Source organism: Thunnus albacares, chromosome 12, assembly GCF_914725855.1.
Source record: "Thunnus albacares chromosome 12, fThuAlb1.1, whole genome shotgun sequence".
Taxonomy (NCBI): Eukaryota; Metazoa; Chordata; class Actinopteri; order Scombriformes; family Scombridae; genus Thunnus; species Thunnus albacares.
In genome coordinates, this window is record NC_058117.1 from 22,391,807 (window position 1) to 22,403,217 (window position 11,411).

The window sequence follows — 11,411 nt, forward strand, 5'->3', positions numbered from 1 at the left end:
TTTTTTTTTTTAAATATATGTCATCAATCCATCTATAATTTCATCATCCTGTTTGTCCTTGCAGAATTTCTGTAATTTTGCTTTCTTAGTCTATTCTTTACACACATCTATTGCATGTCTGTCTGTCTGTTCTGGAAGAGGGATCCCTCCTCCATTGCTCCTCTTGAGGTTTCTTCCCTTTTTTCCCTGTGAAAGCATTTTTTAGGGAGTTTTTCTTTATTCGAATCATGGGGCTGAGGATGTTATATTGCTGTACAGATTGTAAAGCCCCCTGAGGCTCCCACAGGTAGAGGAGTTGTAAATGGACTAACGTGTAATTGTTTTTTGTCTTTTTTTTGTCAGATGTTGATAAGTAATGTATGAATTAACACTAACCTCATCCTTAAATGACCCAAAAAGGATTTGTATTTATCTGCTTTTCTGACTGATTATGTTGCTGTTATTCTGTTTCCTATGTCCTCCACTCTGCATGCTCTTCACAGAACGCATCAAGTATCAAAATATCTATCCATAACCTATGAAGCCATTACATTAGTGTGTTTCTCTGTCTCAGTCTTCCCAAACTGGGTCATCAGTCAGAACTCTCAGATCAGAACAGTCATAACTTCTTACAGATTCATTCCCAGCATTTTTGTAATGATCTGTATGACTACAGGAAAAATGAAATATATAGGAAAAAATGCTACCTGAATCAGAGTGAAAGCAAGGCTTTCTTTGGAAACAATGACACTCTTATTGGGAGGAATGATTCCACATGCGGGAATGCATTCTGACTCCGTTTAAATGATTCCAGACACGCTCCTCTCCATATCGGCTTTAAGCGGGTGCACAGGCAGCAAGCATGCACGTCCATGAGAGTGTACACACACAAATACACACACACACATACACAAAACACACACACACATGCACACTTCCACTCCCTACACTCTCCACTGATACATAAACAATCACACACTCAGTACTTGAATATTTTAGCAGTCGGGGCTCCACTGATCTGCAGCACCCATGAGGTTTTGCTGCAGCATCACTTGTCAGTGACTTGTTATGGCATTATGCGTTTGAGACCAAAAGAAAGTTGTTTCTGCAAATGTAAACCCAGCTGTTCTGCCACCTCAATGTTTGATTTTTACTCAAAGAAATGTAAGTTCCTCCAATGGAAAAGGCAATGGATCAACGTCACTCAAAAATGTTCATAATGGTCTTTTATGTTATTGCAGGTCCACCCAGCAGCTTCCTTTCCTTACAGCCATGATTTGGCATTCTTTGACAGCCAGATGTTGGACCTAGAAAAACAGACTTCTGAGTGGTGCCAACCTCTCTAATGAGGGCAGAATATGCAGAGTTAGAAAAGATGCAATGGGTTGAAGTAATTAATAATGGTATGAATAACTTTCTTTAAAGCACATATAAACAATATTTTACATCATATAATCAATGGATCACATGACTACTTGTGTGTGTGTGTATGTGAAAGGAGTTGCTTGTGGCAATGAACCCACAGAAATTATCACCCAATTCTGCATTTCCCCTCATATTTACAGTCCTTTATAGTGTCTTTCAACTTGTTTTGGTTTTAAGTGCCATGATTTTCCTGTTTTTGCTCACTCTCACTTCTTTCATTAGCGTCATTTTTTAGGAGCAGCACTCAACTGTTTTTGACTGAGCTTATAGAGCTCAGTGAGCTCTACAAGCCCACTGAGGGCTACAAAGTTGGTGACTAACTGGTGAACATAGTGGAGAACTTAACAGCTAAAGAGGCAGATATTTCCGTCAGGAGTTGGTGGAGAGCAAACCATAGCTCTGTGAAGTGTGGATCTTAGACATTCATTAGGGGGCATAAACATAACTCCAAATTAATGCTTATGTTGGTCTCTGTGTGAACTGTTTGTTTACTAGTTCACCATATCGACTTAAAAGGTGATAATATGTCAGCGTTGTGTTTACTGATTTTTTTTTCTTCTGCCCCAAGTGGCCAAAAATGCTGTTATTGCAGGTTGAAGTTAAGTTGAGATATCATTTATTATTGATGTTTGAAAAAATGTGGATACCTATAATATAATAAGGTACTTCTGTCTCTATCAGCAACTAAATTGTTCAGTGAACAGAAGAAAAAAAAAACTTTGACTAATGGAAAACTCATATGGCTCCTCCTCTACACTCTTTCACCCCAGTTCTATGTTTAAGAAGCTTTTGATTGGCTTGTTGCAGAAGTTTGTGGAGGGACACATAGGCACCGCAGCTTACAGGCACTGTGGAAACAACGCTTCATCCAGCTGGTGGTAACTGTAAACCAAACCACCATGTTGGAAATCATCCATTCCATACACTGTAGGAGGTGATGAACATGGAAAATAGTGTACTACTGCTGCCACTGTTCTTACCTTTTCCACTCTAACTGTCAGTGTGAATGTTGTTGTGGTGAATAAATACATGGGCACAAAGATGAATCACTTTGATGTAAGCTATCTACCAAAATTACTCATCAACTGAATTTTATGGTACTTTACTCAAACAAAGCATTGTTACAGTACCATCAGTGGTAGATACAGTCAGGCCTCAGTGCAAGTAGAACAAAATGGCCCATTCATATTCGCAGTGTTGTGGGTGATATGATTGCAGTACTCTATAATCCACTTCATCTGTTTTTCCATACCTCCAGCCACAATTGTCTCTTTGGTCTTCCATGGGAGCACACACAGGCGTAATCAAGGAATGAAGCCAGTGGGGTTTTTATTTTAGCCACTTTTTTTGCTTTCAAAGTACAGTGACATTGTCTGTTGGCCACAAATTTCTTCCATTGCGAGAAATCAGAATCTTGGCATTGGACTGTACAGCATTTTTACCAGTATATTTGATAGCTTTTATTACCCATATCCATTTATGACACACTACATTCATATAAGCTAAGATTAAATGAACACTAATCAACTGATTGCAGCAACAGTGAGATTAGTGGAAAAGCTTTGAGCCAGAATCATAAAAAGTATGCAAGTATTATTTCAGCAATCTGATCCTCGATCTGCAACATTTTCCTTACACAGTTAGAATTGGACAGTTCATCTAGATGTGACTAAGCAGAAAAACATGTGATCCAGGGTGTATATTTTGGAAGCCAAGTCATGATTTAAATTCTTGATATGTAAAGGACTTCTCTAGCTGCCAGCTCTAAGCCTTGGCTTCCACCATGACCCACGTTTTTTTATTCTAATCTATTTCATTCTTACTTAACTTGTAGTCACACGGAGGATAAATCAAGATTGACCTGCAAAAGAAGTGACTTACAAACATCAAAGAAGTCCAACAACATGTCACAATGTTCAAAGGTAAAAGTGTGATGATATGTGATGTATATGATTATGCGGTATATTAAGTAAATGAACAAGACTCAGAGTCTATACAGCCATGCTAGTAGCTCTTTGAAGCTGTACTTAGGCACAGCAGTGCTTTGAGATAAATAAATAATGTCAGTATGTTAACATGCTGATGTTTTTTAGGTATAACATTTACCATCTCAGTTTAGCATATTTATGCCAACATTTGCTAATTAGCACTAACCAAAGCTACACACAAAATACAGTTCAGTATTTTGTCCAAGGACACTTCTACATCTGGACTGGAGGAGCCGGGAATTGAATCGTCGATCTTCCGATTAGTGGATGATGCGCTCTACCTCCTGAGCCATAGCCGTAAGTTAAGGGATCACCAAAAGTGGTTACAATTCATCCTGAGGGGAACATTAATGTCTGTATCAAATTCATGGCAATCTATCTAGTAGTTGAGACATTGCCGTCCATAGAGCCATAGTTGTTAGCATGACTAAAAATCTCTACATGTAAATGAATGTAAATGTAAGTAGTTAGGTTTTCATTGCCAGCATGTAAATATATGATTATAACACAGAGGTTCTTATTAATCATACTAGTCATATAGAGTCAGTTATAGTCTTTGTTTTTCTCCTATTTAATTTCTGGAGCAAAACAAACGATGTATTGATTTATCAAATCCCTCAGCTGCTTGATAAATAGTCCACATGTTCTGCCAGTTTAGCTGAAGTTTCAGATGTTGATTTATTAGTTGAAATGCTGTTCCTACTCTGGGTTTCATTCATTTGCATCATACTTTCCTCTTATTTATTCACATAATAAAAATCATGGCTACCCATTCATGGGAATAACATCATTACAAGCCAAGTCAGGTTTTTAGCTTGATTTAAGAAGACACCTGGAACTCAAATGGTAACTGGTTTCATTCCCAGTACTAAGTCCAATAATGTAGGAATCCTCTTTAAGAGCTTGTGAGATTATGTGTCCAAACAGCTTCAAGGACTGCTAAAAACATGCTAAATTAGCCAAATACTGAGATGCCGCTCAGCACGCAGCTGGGCTCAGTAAATGTGCTTATATGTATTTGTATGGAGCTGTTATCTTAAAAGGCTGAAGGCTGGTTGGACAAGGAGTCTCCCAAGTGACTGCTTTTATGACTGGAAACCCTGTGTGCATACCCACTTATTAAGATGTCAGAAGGAGTATACCTGTAGCAATAAAAAGTTAGCTAACAGACATGTACTTAGTCACTAAATTGTGAGCAATGGCCTTTCACTCCAGCATAAACTCTCCTGTCTGAGTATCTGGACAGTGCTCAGCAAAACTGTGGAAAGTATAACCTTCTTCCTGAATGTTACAGCATGACCACCAACCTTGAACAATCTTACAGGAAAGTTCCACATTTTTTCAAGTTTATCTTAAACATCTTAAAGGTCATCCGTAGAGATTATGAGTACCAGTAGCGTTTGGCGAAATGTTTTCATAAGTGGGTTCTAGTTTTGTTAGATTCTCATGTGCGCAAACAAAGATGCACATAAATGCTGGTGAACATGTGGGTGACACTATGCAAATTCCTGCTGCTAGTCTGATGCTAATATACTTTTTGACAGTTTGCAGTAATAATGTGCCATGAAATGTAGAGAGATGCAACCAAAGGAGGAAACAAGAAGACTGCTAGCTTGCAAACATTGATGTAAACAATGCAAGTATCAAAATACTTAATACAACATAATTAAAAATCAGCTTTGCCAATGTTTTATGAGGATGGAAATGCACTATCCATGTTTATTAAAGCTAGGGTAGGCAATTTATTTTAGAAGCATTTTTTTTATATTTCTTGAAATTCTCTTTATCCTGGTAGCAATCAATAAATCAAATGCTCTGACAAAAAAACAAAACAAAACTTTGGTATCTGTGGCTGTCGCAAGCCTTTAATAGCCCTGCATGAAATTATTGGATGGCCTACCTGCCTGTCTGCCTACCTACCTGCCTATCTGCACACTCTGCCCGTCTCTTTCATTGTCCACCTCCAAAACCTCCTCAGTCACGAGTCAGTCAGAGAGTCAAGTTTACTTCCATTGAAAATCTCTAGCTCCGGTGTTGTTGATAAGATTTTAAGAGTTTTCCCCGCACTACAGGCAATAGTCCATTGATTGCATGTTGCTTTTCATGCTGCTTTCTGTTGATATTCCCGTCTTTTTTTTCCTCTCCTTCTGCAATTCATACAGGCTCGTCACTTCCTATCTGTTAGAATCCCACTGCTCGCCTGGCCTCCAAACTTTCTGTTGTGTGTGTGAGTGAGTGTAGTAGTAAACTGTTAAACTGTTATGTTGTGTGAATGTATAAAGTGCTTACATATGCAAGTGTTCGTCTGGTGGGAGGGGTTTAGGACAGAGAGAGGAGTGGTAAGAACTGCAGGAGGAGGGCTGTATTTTCAAATTCAGGTGGTTTTTTTTGTTTGTTTGTTTTACCATTTCCAAAAAACTGCCTACACCTTCTTTAAGCCTAAAGGATACAAACACTGCAATTTGTTTGTTTTCTCTTCAGGGTACCTTTAATACATTCACACACCCATTTGTACACTGAAAGAGTACCAAATTCCCTTCCAAGGACTGTTTCTTTGCTGAGCTGCAGTGGACTGATACTAACAAAATGAGGGAACTCTGTACTAAAAAGATTGTAACTCGAGTCCTTGAAAAATACACACTCGAATTTGCTAACTCTGACTGCTAAAACCTCATATATCTTTGGCTGGACTTGTGAAAGGATTTTTGCACAGACTGAGGACTGTGGATTTTGTCCCACCATCTCCATTGGAGTTGTGTCAAGAGAATCCACTGTTTGCAGCAACCAATAATGCTTTCAATGTACATTCGGGCTTGGGAGTATTGTATTGACATAGACTTGGAAACATCTGAACATATGCTATATCCACAGGATATAGGATATATCCATATAACATCCATATATCCATTTAGCCAGTATGTGATATACTATAAAATAAGCTAACAGAAACACAGCTGTGACTTTTGGATAATATGTTAGCATACAATTTCCTACCTGACATGGAGTATCTTTATTATTCAACTGGCATTCTGGCTGCTCAAGAATGTAAATATTCAGTTTCCTGGGTCTTTAGCTCACTAGGTGTGCAACTAACTTGAGCAGCTAGTTGCTAACTGTCACTAGCTAGTTGCTAACCATAGCTGCTGTCTGTTTGACATTTGGTGTCAGGCAGGTAGCTAGTGTACATTAGGTTTATCACAGCTGATTGGTTGACAATTGCTGACTGCTACTATACAGTATAGTTGCTGAGATGAGTGAGATTGAACCATACAAATTTGCAGGTCATAAAAATCAAAACAATGAATACAGAGCTCAATAATCTCATAGTTTGCGTGTTATGTAGGTATTTTTGAATGTAAGAAATACCGCTTCATGCATCTTTAAGGAATGCTGTATGTTGCTGAGCTGCATTCACATGAGATGATTTCACTGATTTTGTGATTTACTGTTTACCTCCTCAAACCTAATTCCCAGAATACATCCTCTTTGAAGATAAATCCTCAGCTGCACACACAAGAATGTTTGTGAGAATATTCTCATTCAAAACAATTGCTATTGTATTGTAATGTCAGTGTGAAACTGGATTTTTTCTAAAAGTTTTATGCAGAGCTTATGAAAAAAGATGACACAGAGATTTATGGTTGACCACAACAAACAGTGTAATGAGGAACATTCATGGTCTATGAAAACAGCAACTCCCACAGTGCACTAAATCCAGGAAGGTTCATGAGTTCAGTTCGAGTAATCGGCATCTTAAGTGAAGAAGTCATGTGTCTTCATTTGCCAAGTTCTCTGCTTTGTCTTTGTTTTTTGCTCTTTTTGTCTTTTTCTATTTTCTTGTCCTCTCTCATCTTTTGCATCTCTCCTGTCTCTACTTAGATTTATTTGTTTTTAAGTCAGTGGTTCCCAAGTAAACTGCTCTATTTGACATCCTTAATTTTTTTCTCACAAGTATGATAACAGGACATGACCTAGCTATAGGTTTTGTATGTGTCTCATTCTGTTTGTAAGCCTCCACATTCGGTGTCAGCCAGTCCCTCTCCACTATCAGTTTTTACTGCTGACGTCTGGAGACAGGGCTCAAGGAGACTTTGGCTCATGAAATACGAGATGCTTGGGGCATGTTTACATTATCACAGACCTCTCCACTTAACTCTCCATAACACTCTGTTCACTGCTGAGGGGAAAGGCATCCATCACACAGGCTTGACAAGAAACATGAAAATAGGATGGCCTCTCTTCATCTATGTCAAACTTCTGGTACACATGAAGGTTGAGTACTGCAATATCTGATCTCATTCTCATATTAACTTTTCCTCTGATATCATCACAAAGTAAACATTTCAATTTATCCAATACTTTGGTTTATGACCAAATACCTGCAAAACTAATGACATGTCTGTCAACCTCAGATGTACTATGTGTTTTGTGCTAATTAGCAAGTGTGTATAAGTACAACCTTCAGAGTGCACCTTTTTGATGTGTTCAACAGACTCAAACCTCACGCAGCACTTCTTAATATGTGTACATATCGGATGATTTTTTTGATTACTGGAAACACACAGAACAAAGGGAATTTACTGCTTAGAAAAGAGATCTGTATTATGAATGTAAATTTTAAATTTGAATGAAGTGCTTGGTTGTTGAATAAAGTCTAACATAATAGACCGATTGGGCTGATTGTTTGATCAGTGGTGTTGTGTTTGCTTCTCTGCTGCTCCCATCTGGTCCACCATGACAAAGGGTTGACTTTGCAGTATAAAAGCAGAGAATCTGAAAAAATTTGAAAGTGAGAACACACCTTCCCACTTTCTAACAAACTCCCACTAGGTGAGGCTGTCTGGGTACCACATGCACCTATAATAAGCATGCCCAGACAAACATACATTCCACCTAGTGGTTATGCGGTCTGCAGTGTCTAGTATGCATCCCTCTCCAACCCCCAGGCCGCCGCCACACACTGCCTTCTAGCTGGATAATTCATAGTAACGAGGAGCTTTTGAGGTTACATGTACTTATGATCTGGAAGAGGACATCTGAGTTCAGAGGAACTGGTTGTGACTTTGTTCTTACTGCAGTTGTTTGATGAAGGGAACCATCATTCAACCAGAGACATGGGTTCAAGTGCTCCCTGTCATTTAGGTGAAGTAACTTTGCCTGATATCAGACAGAATTGTCAACTTGTTGCACTCCAAAAATTAGTCAACTCGGGGGTGTGGACAGATTCAAAAGTCTGGACCCAGGCAAGAAGTAACTTTGAGCACTCACTGTATTTCTGTCTGATTCAGAGTTGCTGACTGCTATGTGGAGGAAGCAAATGGAAAGATTTTTTTCCACAGTCATCATGAGGTATCATACTGAGTGGCATGAGGAAATGCTGCTGTACATTTAGTTAGAAGAAGTTTCCTGGACACTGTATATTGTTTCATAAGCATTGCAAATCACAGTAAATGTACACTCATATACAGAAAAATGGTCTGTCATGCATTTGAAAGAACTTTTATTATTTTTGGTAAAACTAATAAAGTGGAACGACTGTAAATGTGCAGAGATGTGTGTCAGTCTACTGTTTCTAGAAAGCAGCATGAAGAATTTTATTCTGAAACTTAAAAGTGTTCTGATTAAAAGCTGTGTCCAATAGAAAAACAAAGCCACTGGGCAACATTTTTGAGACATTCTTGTTTTTATAGCTGCTCTGGGTTGAACCGTGTGTGGAGTAGAGACTTATTATAGAATAATTATACAATGTCATCTCGGTACACATTGGCAGTAAATGCATCAGTTGTAATCATATGCTTCCAGCTACAAAGAGGGCAGCTCTAAAATCAAGTCTCCCTGAAAATTGTAGACTGTCCCCGAAAACAATCTATAAGGAGTTGGATGTCTGTCAGTACATTTTGTCAGCTGTCGGAGTCCTGTTTGAAAGGAAACTGAAGACTTTAGTTTGGGTTGTTCAGATTTTCTCTCTGCCAGCGCAGGAGGGCTCCTCAAATTAAACCAAACATTTTGGGCCACAGTCCCAGGAAGCAACGTGAACAAGAGGTTCTGACATTTTCTGCCAAACAACTCGAAATAAAATAACAAAAAGAGCCAACCATCTGCCAGAAACCCAATATGTGCAGCCAGGCTGCTTTCAAGAAACTTTTTTACTGCTGAGCAAGCACAAGGTCATCACATCGGATAATGAATAAATAATGCAAATAATGCAGTCCAACATCAGAAAATTAGCCACAGAGAATTGAACTGAATTCCACTTAACATTTTAAAGAGTTAAAGAGTGTCTGCTTTTATTTCCTTTTTAGATATAATTGGAAACAAGATTACACATGCCGCTAGCGTGGTTGTAAACAAGTTTACAACCATGCAAACAGCTCTGTGGGGCTGTACTTAGGTAAAGGGGTGTTTTGAGAGAGATATGAAACAAGGGTAGAGAGAGGGGTATGACATGTAACAAAGGTCAGCGAATCCAGAATCAACCCACAGAAGTTGCAGATATGTGCCATGTGGCTATTGGGGTGTGCCGGTACAAGGGTGCTTTAAGCTAATTGCTAATGTCAGCAAACTGACGGCATGAAAATGCTAACATGGCATAGTTCAGTAGGTGATGCTGGCATTGCGGGTAGCTCCAGGTCTGAAAAGTGAAGCTCCAAAAAGAAGTCCAATTGTATAGATGTCTATGAGAAAATGACCCTACTTCTCACATGATTTATTACCTCAGTAAACGGTTTCCTGATGAGTTTATGGTCTCAATTGCTCATTTCAAGTCTTCTTCAATATGTTGTTCATGATGTTCATTTTGTAAATTATGGCCCCATTTAGAGTAAAATAGACGATAAAGCAGGGTATGCTTTAGGGCATGGCTACCTTGTGATTGACAAGTCACTACCATGGCAGTGCATGAGGTGCTGTAGTTGGACCCTGGGGAGCTCCTCCCCAACTCCATGCTCTTGTCCAAATATGGTCATTTCTCATCACTTTTGGCTCCAAAAAACCAAGACAGCGACTGTCAAAATGCCAAACTTGAGGCTTCAAAATGAGAGTCCACCATGATAGATACTGGAAAAAAGGCGGCCATTCAGTCCTATTGGAATTGCTCGCCAGGCACATACGCCAAAAAAAGTTTCTAGCTTCTGGGTTTGCTTCCGCGTTGTGCGGCCCACTGAATATGCGCGGTAGTGTTTCCCCCGCTGGCCTCGCCCACGAGCTCCCACTCAGCCCATAGACTTTACATTATGATGACATCACAGATATTTAAATCGCTTTTCTCAACTCGAGGAAAGTTTTTCAATCATAAAACCTCCATGGATCAAAAGTTCATAATAGAATAGTCATAAGTCATAATTGGCGTTGTTTGCAGTTCGAGGGGTCCTGTCACCAGTTTTACAGGCGTCCCTTTTACAATGGTGGTCTATGGGGAAAATCTTTTTTGGGCTGCAGGGGGATTTTTCACTGTAATACCGCGAGTGGCCACTGGGAAAAATTGGCTGCAAGGCTGAGCGGCAGCGCCCTATCCAGCTCTTATTATACATCCATGGAGTCCACCAACCAATGGGTGATGTCACGGTGGTCACGTCCATTATTTTTATAGTCTACAATTGATCACCATCTTAGTTTAGCATGCTAACATTTGCTAATTAGCACTGAACCCAAATCTGAGGCTGAATGTCATTAGTTTTGCAGGTATTTGTTCAGAAACCTGAAAAAAGTAGAAAAGTATTCGACAAATTAAAATGTTGATCCTGATGATGCTGCTAAATAAAAACTTAAGGAATAACCAATTACACTAAATTACAAAATTACAATATTACAGTTCATCCTAAAGGAGACATGAATTTTTGCAACAAATTTCATAACAATCCATCTAACATTTAAGACATCTCACTCAAAAATACGAATGTGAACCTCTTGATGGCACTAGAGTTAAAGTCAAGAGAGATCACCTAAGCTAGTAGAAATCATCATCTGGACACCATGGATATCTGTACCAAATTTCATGGCAATCCATCAAACAGTTGTTGC